Consider the following 10,370-nt stretch of genomic DNA (forward strand, 5'->3'; position numbering starts at 1 on the left):
GAGGTAAATTCATTTATTATCTCCCTTGGCACTTTTAGCTGCTTTTTGAAAAATAAGAATCTGTCAGAATAAAAAATTTTAAAATAACATGTGTTCACACTAAAAACATGAGTTGTATTAACAAAATGTTACTTTTGTTAATTCCTCAAGTATTTTGTGTAGTAAACACAAGTGACAGCATGAAAGTATGCATAGTATCAGATCTTGCAAGAGCCAATTGCTGAGTTTTTCAATGTAAGCTAAACTTGACTCAAAAGAAGATATTTTGCTGATGATGTATTCTCACATATTTCTGTTTATATTTTTCTTACCCCTGCCTATTACAGATGGAAAAAAAACATGCAACTCTGTATCTAGGTGAGAAGTTTTGGTATCTCCCTTTACCCTAGGAAGAAATAAAACATTATATGATTACAGAGGTAAGTCATGTACATAGTAGGAAAATACACAAGCAATAATGTGATGGAACTAATAGCATGATAAGTGTTCAACTGAAATCTTTGCAAGATAATTGATACATTGAATTAAATATGTTTTGTGATGAAGAGCATTAATCTACTGGTTAACCTTATCGTCAGGTTTTGCTATAAAACAGCCACAAAATATCAGTGGCATACATCAGAAGTATTTAGTCTCACACATCTGCCAGTCCACTGGGACTTGGTTAATTCAGGCTTAACTAGCTGGGCTTGCCACCAAGATGCAGGTTGGGCTCAGCACTGTTCCACATCCCTTTTAGACTATGATTAACTGAAGCATGTTCTTTTCGTAATGAAACTCAGGAGCTCCAGGAAGTAAACTCAACCATTCAACAGCATTTATGCTTCTCTTTGGGTCACCTCTGGTAACGTCCATTGGCCAGAGCAAATCCAGCTAGCCAAACACAAGATCAAGGAGCTAGGAAGTACACTTCATGCACATAAGGGTGAGGGGAGGGAGAGAAAGTAGATGTATTTATGTAATTTTGAACATGAATTGATCTAACACTTATCTACTCCAGGAAACATTCACTGAGTATTTTAATTCTTTCTTTCTGAAAAGTTGAACATTTCAACCAGTTTTTCCTGTTTTGTCCGTATGACTTTTATACTTTGTATGCAATTGTGCATAACCTACTCCATTGTAATATACTTGTTTATATTTCAGTCTCTCATTAGGGAGGACATCAGGAATGCTTTATTCTACCCTGTATATATAAGAATCAGTATATTTAACAAAATTTTAGTAGATAAATGGGCTATAAGATGTGTGTGACTACTATGTCATACTCATTTTATATTTGCAGAAATGAACTAAATGATATTTTAATGTTTTTATAAATCTCATTATTTCACAGGCTTAATAAGAGATTTAGCTAAATAAAATGTTTAGAACACTGTAAACACCCAGTAAACATTAGCTGCTTTTATCAATATTAATGGTCTTATTAGATTTAAATTTGCAAGGCTAAATCTAATCCTTTTATCACTATTTTTATTTATAGCAATTGCTTATCACTACTATTATTATGCTTATTACAGTAAATATTATCTTTACCAACTGGCTCCTAAAATTAGATAGAAGAATTTAAATAAAGAAGTTAAATACTAGTTTCTTTTTTTTTTTTTTTTTTTTAAGATGGAGTTTCACTCTGGTTGCCCAGGCTGGAATGCAATGGCAAGATCTCAGCTCACTGCAACCTCTGCCTCCTGGGGGTTCAATCACCTCTCCTGCCTCAGCCTCCCGAGTAGCTGGGATTACAGGCCACCACCACCATACCCAGCTAATTTTTGTACTTTTAGTAAAGACGAGGTTTCACCATGTTGGCCAGGCTGGTCTTGCACTCCTGACCTTAGGTGATCCCCCCATCTTGGCCTCCCAGAGTGCTGGGGTTACAGGCGTAAGCCACCGCACCTGGCCAAATACTAATTTCTTAATGTGTGCCCCAACTTCAAACAAACTTGAATTTCTATGAAAAATCCTAGTTTTATGAGAATAATTATTTCTCTGTAGAGGGAGAAAATGTATTTGATCATATGCACATTATGAGTCAAATATTTTGAGTATAATCATAAATATGCTACAGAACTAGAAAGCAAAGGTTATACAGACCACAGGGTGATATGGAGTTTCCTGTAGTTTTCCTAAGGGGAGATGATCAAAGAAGCCAGAGATGATTTATAACTAGTCTCTGTGGTATGCTAAACAGAGAAGCTAAAGCATGTGATCGAGAAGTTGATGGGGTTTCCTGATGGAATATGCTCTGAAATGACCTTATTACGTGCACAACTAAGCCAGTGTTAATGTGTGCATCAGTGAGAGAGTTAGAAAATCTTCTTAACGAGGGTGAATGGGTTCAAAAGGCTTTTTGAGGCTTTGGGGTGGTTTTTTTCTTCTTATTTTTGTTTTAAGCTTGAATTCCCTCTGAGGGTATACTCCAGTCCAGATAGTTCAAGGGTAAGAGAGCTCAAGCAGAACGTAATAGCCTTATTAAGACAAAGAATTAAGGGGTTAGATTTGGGGATTACTAAAGCAGCTAGAAATTCAGGGAGGGTATACCAGAAAGATGTTTTAGAAGGAGCTGCTCCAAAATCTGTATAGAAAATCATCGTAATTCTTATCTGACTCCAGAAATGTGTGTATACAGGTAATGAATCCAAGGAATACAGTTGAAAGCAACAACTAAGAGACTATAAGGGTTGAGCAGAATTAGTAAAAGCCATCCTTTGTGCTTTGTCCAAGTGCTTTGGAGAGGGTTTTGATAAATCCCTCTAGCTTTCCACTGAAATTCCAGAAGCACCATGATTTAGGAGTAAGAACATTCTAAGCCTAAGGAAAAATTTAAACAGTGCTCAAAAGCCTAAACTCAAGTTACCGCAGGACCAAGACAATCCTTCCATAATTTAACTGCTCACTAGAGCCACATCCAGCATTCTACAAAGGAAGATAAAAGAACATCAGATCTTGCAATATATGATTCAGAATACGAGCACAGAACAAAATACTGCTAGGAATTCAGAAGAGAGGAAAAATATGACCTATAGTCAAGAGAAAATTAGTAAAAATAGATCTCTATATATCCTAAATGTTGAAATAAGAAGACAAGAACTTTCAAGTAACTACGTCAAACATGTTAAAAAATTTGCAGAAAAAGTTAGTCAAGAATTTGCAGAAAAATATGAGGAATGTCAAACTGATTTAAAAAAAAAAGCCTTAATAACTAAACGAAGCCTGGAAGTAAAACATGATAGCTGAAATTAAAAAAAAAAGAAAACAGTAGTAACGATGGTAATGGTTAATTACACAATGTATAAAAAAGAATTTGTGAACAGGAAGTCAAAGTAATCAAAACTAATCAAAAGAAAAGTGATTTTTAAAACCGGCAGAATTTTGATGAATTATAAAATAGTATTAAACAGTGTAATACATATGAAATTCAGGTTTCATAAAGGAGTAAAAGAGAAAATAGTGCAAGCAAATATATTTCAAAAAATATTGAGTGAAATGTTCCCAGTGTTATTAAAACCACTAATCTATAGCTCAGTGAAGGACAAGCAGGATAAATACAGACGACATGGTTTGGCTCTGTGTCCCCCTGCTCCCCTGGCCAAATCTCACATTGAATTGTAATAATCCCCACACATCAAAAGCAAGGCCGGGTGGAGGTAATTGAATCATGGGGGTGGATTCCCCGATACTGCTCTTGTGATAGTGAGTAAGTCTTAAGAGACATGGTGGTTTTATAAATGGGAGTTCCCCTGCACAAGCTCTCTTGCCTCTCACCGCATAAGACAAGCTTTACTTCTCCTTTGCTTTCCGCCATGATTGTGAGGCCTCCCCAGCCATGTAGAACTGTGAGTCCATTAAACCTCTTTCCTTTATAAATTACCCAGTCTCAGGTATGTCTTTATTAGCATGGTGAGAATGAACTAATACAATAGAGAAATAAAATGTTAATGAATTTAATAATCAGACTTCTGAAAACCAAAATAAAGAAAAAAAAGGTAAAAGCAGCTAGGGGAAAAGACATTTTGTACCATGAACAAGGATACAAATGTTGACTTATTTTTCATTATACAGAGTCTTGAAAGTGGACTAGCATCTTTAAAGTGCTAAAAGTAAATTGTATATTAGTTTCCAGTGGCTATGATAACAAATTAAAGTACACATAATGACTTAAAATAGCACAAATTTATTATCTTACACTTCTGGGTGTCAAAAGTCTGAAATCAATTTCACTGGACTAATGCCAAAGTGCTGGTAGAGATGGTTTCTTATGGAGGCTTTTGGAGGTAGATCCCTTTCCTTGCCTTTTTCAGCTTTTGCCTGTGATGTTTGGCTTGTAGCCCCTTCCTTCATCTTCAAAGCTACCACCTTGTCTATGCTTCCCTCAATATAGTCTTTTTCCCTCTCTCTAACTCCTCCTGTGTTCCTTATATAAGGATTTTCACAATTATATTGGACCTATCAGTATAATTTAGGGAAATCTCTTATTTAAAAATTATTAACTTAATCATGTATGCAAAGTCTTATTTGATCTGTAAAGTAACAATCACAGATAATTGCATGCTCCAGGGTCCATCTGCATTGTGCAAGGGCTAGACTTACTAATTAGATGGATATGTGTCAGGGCCCACAACTTCTGCATCCATTAGTACTTTAAGGGAGACACTGTTTTCAGCCATCTCACCTGACATGCAATTTGTTTTTGATCCATTCTCTTGACAGCAAGGGTGTGTTGACTGTTTGGCCTGCTATAACAAATTACCATAGACCAGTTTGCTTATAAACACCAGAAAAGTATTACTCACAATTCTGGAGGCTAAAAGGTCTAAGATCAAGTTGCTAAGAGACTCAATGTCTGTTGAGAAGCTGTTTATCATAGACAGTGACTTCTAGTTCCATTGTCACATAGTAGAAGGCACAAATGATCTCTTTTAAACCTCTTATAAGGTAAGGATGCTAATCCCATTCATAAGGACTCTGCCCTCATGACACAATAACTCCCCAAAGTCTTCACCTCCTAATACCATCACCTTGGGGGTTAGAATTTCAACTTACAAATGTGGGGGGAAGACAAACACTTAGCCCACATAAGAAGGAAAAGACTAGTTTTGAAAAATTATATTGGCCTTCTCCATGAGCGCTCTTACACTACCAGTCAAGGAACCAATGCAGGGGTTGAAGCAACTGTCAAGTATTTCAATTCCAAGCATATACCTTGGGAGTGGGAAAATGATCACTGATGTGGTTCATAGACCAAGTAATGCAATGTTCACCCTAACTTTGGGTCAGGACTTAATTTATAGTCTGGCCACCAAGTGGTTCTCTCTAATAGAAGGGCCATGATGATGCTTCAGATCTTCAGTTATCAATGCAAGCTCAGACCACCACCTCATCCTGTGTCTAACAGTATGTGAAATGTCGTGCTATTCTCCTTTCTCTGGTGTGATGCTAACTGATAAATGGCCACAGTTCCCTTTGGGGAAAGACTGGGAGAAATGGTACTCTATCTACTTGCCATGCTGTGGCAGGACCCTTTATTCAGGGGACTCAGACGCCTCTTTAGTAAATATGCTACAGGTCTTTAAACTGGCTCAAGTACAGAAATTTGTCAAAGAATCATGCCTTTTTTTTTTTTTTTTTTTTTAATTGAGGTGACTGTCCTCACCCTTCTGGACATCCTTTGTAATTTTTTTTTTTTTTTTTTTTTTTTTTTTAGATGATGTCTCCCTCTGTCACCAGGCTGGAGTGCAGTGGCACGATCTTGGCTCATTGCAACCTCTGCCTCCAGGGTTCAAGCGATTCTCCTGCCTTAGCCTCCCGAGTAGCTGGGACTATAGGCACATGCCACCACACCCAGCTCATCTTTGTATTTTTAGTAGAGACAGGGTTTCACCATGTTGGCCAGGATGGTCTCGATCTCCTGACCTCGTGATCCACCCACCTCAGCCTCCCAAAGTGTTGGGATTACAGGCGTGAGCCACCGTGCCAGGCCTGTAATTATTTTCTAATGTTACAAGTTGAGTATTGTTTGTTGGCTACTCATCTATTTTGCCCTTAGAAACTCTGTGTTTTTTTAAACATCCCCGTAAGTCTGTGTAGGTCAGGCCATTTGTCTTCCACTTCAACCCTACCTCTCATTATGATAATTTTAACTATCTAAGTTCTGGAAGTTAAGTGTCACCAGAGAGTTTTTATTATTTGGGGGCCCTAGTAACCACATTTTGGTCAGTGAGCCAAGTTTTGCAATGACTTTGCTACTGTCAGTTGTGGCTTACCTAGGAGCCAGGAAGAGTAGTGGGATAGATTCTAAGGGGGATACAGAAATGTTAAAAGTAAAAGCCTCTTCCTGGTCTTTTTTATAATGAGGATGTGCTAGATATTAATAGCAAAGTACGGGCCACTTCTGCAGGCTCAGAGTTTGACCTTTTAAAATTTTAATGGACACCCACTCAAGGTTCCCATTATTTTCTATCCAAAGTCTCAACCTTAGCATATCAGAACTGCATGGATTTAGTGTTTTTTCTTCCTCCAGAGCTCAGTTACTCTCACTGTCAAACTGTGGGTGCTTGGTCCCAGTTTGACACTACCTAGTACCAAGATCTGTCTGTACTATACTGACCATCAGTGATGGTCAGTATCTATGTGAATAGATTGGTGATAAATAATTTTTATATAACCCTTATTTTCACATTTAATTTCTCAAACATCTCACAGTAAAAATAATTGTGGGTGATTTATTTTTAGGAAACAGATACTAAGATAGGGGTTTTAATATGTAAATATATAGCAGGGATCAACTTCCTGAGAAAAGGAAGAAGAAACAGAAATATTTTGCAACAGGGGAAGCCAAATTGTGATGCAGGCCTAATGAGGCTCAGCCAATCTGAAGGGCAGCTCTGAAGCATATTTGGCTCATCAGAGTTGTCTGAATTGAGCTAAAATGGGCACATGTTCAAATCCCTTTTATCAGTCTTGGGATATAGGCCATCCACAGGAAGGATGTCTCCTTTTACCAGACAGCTCTCTGCAGCTGAATCAAACCCTGATGTATCCAATGTCCTCTCTTAAAGAGGGATCTAGATGGCATATCTTTCAGGTCCACTACAACATACAACACAGGTAAGGGAACACAGTGTCAAGTACTTGAATATGTCTTCAATAAGAATATATATTACTATTCAATGAGTCTATGAGAAAAATGCTCAACATGCTTAGTCATCAGAAAGATGCAAATTAAAAACACAGAAATAAATGATTTCATACATAGAGTGGTAAAAAATAACAACTATGAAATACGGGACAAATGTTAAAGAGGATGTGGAGCAACTTGACTTGCAAGTGTTGATGGTGGGAGGTAAAAAGTAGAACCATTTTTAAAAATTGCTTGGAAATTTCTAGTAAAACAACATTCAATTACAGTTGGCCCATGAATAACACAGGTCTGAACTGTACAGATCTAGTATACACAGATATTTTCAACCAAACTCTGAACTAAAATATACGACTTGCAAAGATGTTGATTACTGTGTACCAACGCCCTGAGTATACTGAGGGACAACCGTACCTATGTCCCAGGAATACCATTCCGATGTAATTTCTCAATAGAAATAAAAGTATGTAATCACAAAAAGCCTTACGTAAGAATTTTCGTAGTAGTAGTAATCATAACAGCCAAGAACTGGCAATAATCCAAATGCCCATCAAAAAATGAACAGATTAAAAACTGGTGGTATATTTATACAATGAAACACTATTAAGCAAAAGTTAAAAAAAAATTTAAAAACACTTAAAACTAAAATCTGCTGATATGCACAGCTACATAAACGAACTTTAGAAACGTTGTGGTAAGCAAAGAATCCACACATAAAAGTGTGTATAAATACGATGCTAAAGTATGATGCTGTTTAACAAAAAGTTAAAGAACATGCAAAACTAATGTATAAGAAGAGAAGTCAAAACAGAGGTTGTCTTAGGATGTATGATTGGAAAGAGGCTCAAAGGTACTTTTCAGGTGGTTGGATGTTACATACATTAATGTAGGTTTTGGTCATGCAAAGGTATGTATTTAACAAAATTTATCAACATGTATATTTAAAAACATTGTGCTATGTTGTATATAGATTATTTCCTAGTTAAATAAAAATATTACCCTCCCTTCAAAAATGCTAACTGCAAGTAAAAAAATTATGCACCTTGAATAGATATAAATAAATTTTAGTAAGAAAATTATTACATACATACAGGCAAGCACAAAGATTAAGAATGCAAGGACTATGTGATATTAACTGTAATAAATTCAGTTCAAAAACAATTTAAAGCAAAGGACCCTATAAAATACAATAAAAAGTAATAAAAGAGCACACCATCAAATGGTGAATTTTGCAAACATTTAAGCATAATCATTATAATATATTAGTATACATTACAAAAAAGACAGGAACTTACAAAGAAAAGTTATAAAATTAAAATAGTAGTAAGAAAATGTTATTTCTAATATGCAGTCAATGACAGAACAATATACAAAAATGGAAAACAACCTACATTATGTAATTGGTAACTTAGATTTAATTGAGTTAATTTTTTTTTGCATTCCAGGACTTACGGAATGTTTACTATGAGTATTAAAAGTCACAACAATATCATCACCTTCAACAACAAAACAGGCTAAAGCCATTTTGAAAAAGTAGGTATATAGCATAGTAGTGGGCTCTGAAACCAGGCTGATCACAAATTCCAGCTTACTAGCCAAGTGACTTAGGGCCAGTTACACAACCTCAGTTTCAGTTTCTTTACCTAATAATATAAATGAAGAGAATAATAATAGTCTCTACTTCATAACACTGGAAATATTAAGCAATTTGATGAATATAAAACATTAAAAATGGTGCTTAGACTAAAGGAAACACTCCGTCAACATTATCATTATTATTATTGCAGAGTACCCTATTTATGATGATGATCGATACAATTGCAGTCATAAAATCCTAGTAAGGAAAACTTCTGCCAATAATTGAAGCATGATGTGTTGAATCACAATTTTTTTCTATGTCTTTTACCACTCACAAATTTCCTTTAATGTTGTGCATTTTCTCAAGATTCCAGGGACAAGTGGGATAAGTCTAATGTGAATGTACTTCCAACCTGCAGGTCAGTGTTTTGACCATCTCTTGCTTTTATACCACTAATATAAGGTCAATGCAGCACATGCTTCTTAACTGCTAAGAATTCGAATCTACAAGATATTGAAAGGGGCAGCAAGAACCAAGTCGAGGTGACCGTCTAATGCAAACTGGCTTACTCTGTTGTGCTCTCAGAAAGGCAAATGAGAAACTCTAACATCTAACATTCCTTTAACAGGACACATCACTTTCAATTTTTCAGAGAAAATTAAGTCTCAGTGACTTAAATCTAAGTCATTGTCACGGAACTGAGCTGTGTGACATTGAGCAAATGACTTATTAACTATGAGTCTCAGTGTCTTCATTTGTAATGATAAAGTAAACTTGAAAAACTTACCTCTAAGAGGCAATGAAATGGATGCTATAGGATCGTTAATTGCTAATTCTCCTTTCCCTTCTTCTCATCCTGTGAAAAGTTACCAGATTGCACTTGATATTCAGATATAAATGACCAATGCCAGGTTATTTCTGAAGACCAAATACTTACATTCAGAATAGATACTATAGGTACTAAATTTCTAAAGAGAAAAGGAGAAATGGCTTGGGAAATGGAAGCAGAAAAGCCACACCACGTCTGTCCTAGTCTGAAGAAGTGTGTAAGAGTACAGACTCTAGATTCAGAGGATTGAGGTCCCAGTTTCTGCCTTTCAAATGTATGAGTCTGGTTAATTTATTGAAACTTTCTAATACAACAAACTTATCTGTGGACTAAAGATGATAATATGTCCTACTTATTAACTTTCGTGTGAAATAGAAAATACAGTGAATAATTAGCAGAGGGTCTGGCACGAGATAGATACTGAGATCTCTTAGGTATTATTAACAATGTATGTTTCCTTCCAGCTCTGCATACAAAACCAGACTACAGTAAAGGGACACTTGGTCTATTCACAAAAATAATCATCATCACTATTTCTCTCTGGCACTACCTAGAGAAAGAATTGCCAGTCAGCGATCTGGATCTCACATCTAGATTTAATCCCGTGGAAGACAACATGAAAAGGTTCTTAATAAATGAGATAAGACCTGAATCTGGATTTTACGTTTTTCTCTAATTCTACCAGGACATAGTAAATGCTAGCTAAATTAAAAAAAAAATGCACTTGTGTTCTGGCAGTTTACAATTATCTTGCATTTTTATAGTGCCAATTTGCAAAGCACTTTCATTTACGCCACATCACAAAACCGTTAAATTGCCCTTCAAAG

General features: G+C 36.0%; 1 long non-coding RNA gene across 1 annotated transcript; it reads left to right on the forward strand.

Annotated features, from left to right (window-relative positions):
• Nucleotides 1-322: 322 nt before the first annotated feature.
• LOC129532920 (uncharacterized) lies at nucleotides 323-10,150 on the forward strand. The gene is made up of 4 exons (XR_008678862.1): nucleotides 323-419; nucleotides 8,581-8,668; nucleotides 9,081-9,132; nucleotides 10,008-10,150. It is a non-coding gene; the product is annotated as an uncharacterized lncRNA (long non-coding RNA).
• The last annotated feature ends 220 nt before the right edge of the window (nucleotides 10,151-10,370 follow it).

Source organism: Gorilla gorilla, chromosome 3 (assembly GCF_029281585.2).
Source record: "Gorilla gorilla gorilla isolate KB3781 chromosome 3, NHGRI_mGorGor1-v2.1_pri, whole genome shotgun sequence".
Lineage (NCBI taxonomy): Eukaryota > Metazoa > Chordata > Mammalia > Primates > Hominidae > Gorilla > Gorilla gorilla.